Here is a 5240-nt window from a genome sequence, read left to right on the forward strand (position 1 = left end):
TACCATCTCTCTCTCTCTCTCTCTCTCACACCCATCTATCACTGTCTACCATCTATCACTGTCTACCATCCCCACCTCCCTCTCCCCACTTCCTCCCACACCTCCTCCCCACCTCCTCCCCACACCCCTCTCCCCACATCCCTCTCCCCACATCCCTCTCCCCACCTCTCTCCCCACATCCCTCTCCCCACCTCTCTCCCCACACCCCTCTCCCCACCTCTCTCCCTCCTTATTTGGTTTTATTGTATTGTTACATTGTACCAAATGCACTATACAAACAAAGTTGGTTTGATTGTCTCTCTCCAGGCTGCTGTTTGAGGCAAGAAACCAGAAGAAGGAGGCCAAGGAGATTGCGGTGTTTGAGGCGATGAAAAGCCAGGCAGAGGGAGAGCAGGCCGGGGACACGGCCCAGGCAGCACAGTAACCAGATCAAACTAGTTCAAACCAGACCCAGCTGTCCCAAAACTGATCCTAACCCCGAGTTTCTCAAACTCGAGAAACTCTGAAGTAACTTTTGTTTTTTTAAATTGCGTTTGGTTCATAGAACTGGGGTTAAGTCAGTAACCTCCGGTAGCTGCTAGATGCCGTTGTCATAGTGAGAGGGGTTTTGGTTTTCTTTCTTCCTGAACGGTTTAATCCACAGTTTCCCTCCTCAATGCCCAGAAGCCTCAGAACAGAGTGGACAAGACCGGGCACTAAAATCAGACTGGAGGAAAAATAACAATCACTGGTGTTATTTTCTACTCAGCGGATCAAACTAAATGATTGGCTGAGGATCTTCTGAACTTCCCAATACCTTTCTGATGCATTTGTCACTTCAAACAATCCTTCATATTGAAACACTGTCAAATGTACTGTCAACTGATTTGTAATAGTCGGTTATAGTCCCAGTTTAAGAACCAAACATTGGCTGTTGATTTCATCACCTTTTTTTAAAATGACGAAATGGGGTCACGGAACAAAAAGTTTGGGAACCCCTGTCCTAACCAGCTCTAAATGGTTCAAACACGACCCGAACCGGGTCAGACTGAACCGAGCCAGCCCAAACCAGTCTAGTCCTACTACTTGTACTGTATACACATCCTTTAGTGAAGCATTGCCTGCTAGCCCGTCCTAGACCGGCTTTACCCCCCCAGTCCACAACGGGACAAACTCATTCCACCGACGGCCGAGTGTCTGCGGGTTTTCACTCCCTTGTACTTGATTGATGAATTAAGGTCAGTAATTAGTAAGGAACTCCCCTCACCTGGTTGTCTAGGTCTTAACTGAAAGGAAAAACCAGCGGACACTAGGCCCTCCATGAAATGAGTTTCCACCTGACCCAAACCGGATCAGACCAGATCAAACTGAAGAAACAGACTTTAACCAAGACTCAAACCAAGACACCTCCTCTCCTTCACCAGCTAAGGAGAACACAAAAATAACCCTCTTCCCTCTGTCAGTGGAGGCTGCTGAGGGGAGGATGGCCCATAATAATGTCTGGAGTGGAATATCTGGAATGGACTGTGTTAAATCTTATCCCACTTTCAGGCAGAAAGAAAGGAGAGGAGAGGAGAGGAGAGGAGTGGAGAGGAGTGGAGAGGAGAGGAGAGGAGAGGAGAGGAGAGGAGAGGAGAGGAGAGGAGAGGAGAGGAGTGGAGAGGAGAGGAGAGGAGAGGAGAGGAGTGGAGAGGAGAGGAGAGGAGAGGAGAGTAAAGGAGAGGAGAGGAGAGGAGAGGAGAGGAGAGGAGTGGAGAGGAGAGGAGAGGAGAGGAGTGGAGAGGAGAGGAGAGGAGAGGAGAGTAAAGGAGAGGCGAGGCGAGGCGAGGCGAGGCGAGGCGAGGCGAGGCGAGGCGAGGCGAGGCGAGGCTAGGAGGAAGAGAATCCAAAGTGTGACTGATGAAAAAGAGAACATTGAGAGACTGGTGAAGAAGAGAGGAAAGTCTATGTAGTTGTGTGTGTTCTGTATATTTAGTAGTGCCTTCTAGTCTGATCTACCAAATGGCACACTATTCCCTATGGACCCTGGTCAAACGGCCGCTGACCCCAGCCCTGCGGTGACAGCCGCTGACCCCAGCCCTGCGGTGACAGCCGCTGACCCCAGCCCTGCGGTGACAGCCGCTGACCCCAGCCCTGCGGTGACAGCCGCTGACCCCAGCCCTGCGCTTACAGCCGCTGACCCCAGCCCTGCCGTTACAGCCGCTGACCCCAGAACACATACACGCCAGAGTTGGCGTAGCTGCTCCGCCTGAAGTGTCCCCACTTGCGCTGTCGAATAACTGGCTGTTCTGTGGCGTGACCGGTACGACTCTTCAGGTGGCCTGTCACGGGTGTTTTGAGGCAGAGGTCTTGGGTTCGCGCCTCGCTAGGAGCTGACTCGGGAGGAAGGTGGTGCTCTTTAAGCAAGCAGCATGACCTCCTTCACATCGCTATGGGTCGGAGTCCTGTCCACTGTCTCTTCAATACATTTAACTAGTGTACGATATAGGGAGTCATTTCAGATGCAGCCCTCTGTCTTGTATGTAACATGATGATTCAGCCCTCTGTCTTGTATGTAACATGATGATTCAGCTCTCTGTCTTGTATGTAACATGATGATTCAGCCCTCTGTCTTGTATGGAACATGATGATTCAGCCCTCTGTCTTGTATGTAACATGATGATTCAGCCCTCTGTCTTGTATGTAACATGATGATTCAGCCCTCTGTCTTGTATGTAACATGATGATTCAGCCCTCTGTCTTGTATGGAACATGATGATTCAGCCCTCTGTCTTGTATGTAACATGATGATTCAGGACTCTGTCTTGTATGTAACATGATGATTCAGCCCTCTGTCTTGTATGTAACATGATGATTCAGCCCTCTGTCTTGTATGTAACATGATGATTCAGCCCTCTGTCTTGTATGTAACATGATGATTCAGCCCTCTGTCTTGTATGTAACATGATGATTCAGCCCTCTGTCTTGTATGTAACATGATGATTCAGGACTCTGTCTTGTATGTAACATGATGATTCAGCCCTCTGTCTTGTATGTAACATGATGATTCAGGACTCTGTCTTGTATGTAACATGATGATTCAGCCCTCTGTCTTGTATGTAACATGATGATTCAGCCCTCTGTCTTGTATGTAACATGATGATTCAGCCCTCTGTCTTGTATGTAACATGATGATTCAGGACTCTGTCTTGTATGTAACATGATGATTCAGCCCTCTGTCTTGTATGTAACATGATGATTCAGCCCTCTGTCTTGTATGTAACATGATGATTCAGCCCTCTGTCTTGTATGGAACATGATGATTCAGCCCTCTGTCTTATATGTAACATGATGATTCAGCCCTCTGTCTTGTATGTAACATGATGATTCAGCCCTCTGTCTTGTATGTAACATGATGATTCAGCCCTCTGTCTTGTATGTAACATGATGATTCAGCCCTCTGTCTTGTATGTAACATGATGATTCAGCCCTCTGTCTTGTATGTAACATGATGATTCAGCCCTCTGTCTTGTATGTAACATGATGATTCAGCCCTCTGTCTTGTATGTAACATGATGATTCAGGACTCTGTCTTGTATGTAACATGATGATTCAGCCCTCTGTCTTGTATGTAACATGATGATTCAGCCCTCTGTCTTGTATGTAACATGATGATTCAGCCCTCTGTCTTGTATGTAACATGATGATTCAGCCCTCTGTCTTGTATGTAACATGATGATTCAGCCCTCTGTCTTGTATGTAACATGATGATTCAGGACTCTGTCAATGTTTTCTTGTTTTTAATGTGTTGGTATGTGGATAATTATTATTATTTTTTTTTAGAGTAATGGACAATGAATGGGGAGTCAACTGTGTGTGTGTGTGTGTGTGTGTGTGTGTGTGTGTGTGTGTGTGTGTGTGTGTGTGTGTGTGAGAGAGAGACTGTTTTAAAGGGAGTGTGTGTGAATGAGAGATGAATACCAAAACAAATGGGCATGTATATTGTGTGGCTCCACCCCTCTAAAGTTGCTCTGTAAATCTGTCCATTCATTGTCTGGTAATGACAAGAAAATACAAAAGACTGTACCCATTATTTTCTGAGGTTGAGTCTCTTTGTAGTTGTTCAATAGTCCACATCTGACATGAAGTGGAAACAGAACAGATTAACATTATTTACCTACTGAGCTGAAAGAATTGTCTGGTAGTAAAATTGTGTAAACACACATTTGCTTACCACTGATGTCTGTAATGATAGTTTCAGAATAGTACTTTTTCCTATAATCGTCTTCACCCATCTTACAAACTTAGATTTCCACACTGAGGTTGAAATGACACTGAAATTATGATAATACCCTTTTTAGTGAAATAGTGGGAGGTTTTGGCCCAAAGCAAATCAAATGTTATTTGTCACATGCACTGAATCCAACGGGTGTAGATCTTACAGGGAAATGCTTATGAGCCCTTAACCAACAATGTAGTTGAAAAAGAAAAATAAGTGTTAAAGTATTTACTAAAATAAACAAAGGGGGGGGAAAAAGCATGACATCACAATCTGATCTAATTATTCTGACCAATGACCAGTCATCTTATTTGCATATGTATCCTCCTTGAACAGAGCTCTCCAAACGTGTTCCTGGAGACCTACCCTCCTGTAGGTTTTTAGCTCCAACCCCAGTTGTAAACCAACATGATTTAGCGACTCACGCAGCTAATTATTAGATTCATGTTCGCTAGATTAGTGTTGGAGCAGAAAACCTACAGAAGTGTAGCTCTCCAGGAACAGGGTTGGAGAGCCCTCTGCTCTAGAGGTTAGAAATTAATCAAATGTGGCAATGTACAAAGAATGTGATGGGGTGACCCTCGACCCCTGTCGCCATCCACAGTTTGAGGACCACTGGTCCTGAAGATCCTATCTGCCAACCAGGGCTGTGTGTGTAAATATATTTAAGTGTGTATCAACCCCCTCGTGACCAGAGAGCATTCCAATGGCAAAAGGAGGCTCGGAAATAAATGATAAAAAAAAAGATATATTGGATTTTCATAAAAAATAAGAGGGATTTATTGGACATACAAGTGATGATTTTAAAATACAATTTAAACGACTACATGGGGGCTTTAAACTAAACTATTTAGAGAGAGTTTTTGAAAATGAAAGCTGTCTGTGGCGTTTCGCCAAAGCTCTGACGGGGTCAACTACATGTCTACATCCACTCAAATCACACCACCCCATACCCAACTGATTAACAACCGTTTAGGTCAGCATGTTGCGCGGAAAACCGGTC

The 5240-nt window shown here is 45.3% G+C and overlaps 1 long non-coding RNA gene across 1 annotated transcript; it reads left to right on the plus strand.

Annotated features, from left to right (window-relative positions):
• The first annotated feature begins 311 nt into the window (after positions 1-311).
• Positions 312-4051, plus strand: LOC139370159 (uncharacterized). Its single transcript, XR_011627111.1, has 2 exons — positions 312-1564; positions 1853-4051. It is a non-coding gene; the product is annotated as an uncharacterized lncRNA (long non-coding RNA).
• Positions 4052-5240: the final 1189 nt, after the last annotated feature.

Source organism: Oncorhynchus clarkii, chromosome 17, assembly GCF_045791955.1.
Source record: "Oncorhynchus clarkii lewisi isolate Uvic-CL-2024 chromosome 17, UVic_Ocla_1.0, whole genome shotgun sequence".
NCBI lineage: Eukaryota > Metazoa > Chordata > Actinopteri > Salmoniformes > Salmonidae > Oncorhynchus > Oncorhynchus clarkii.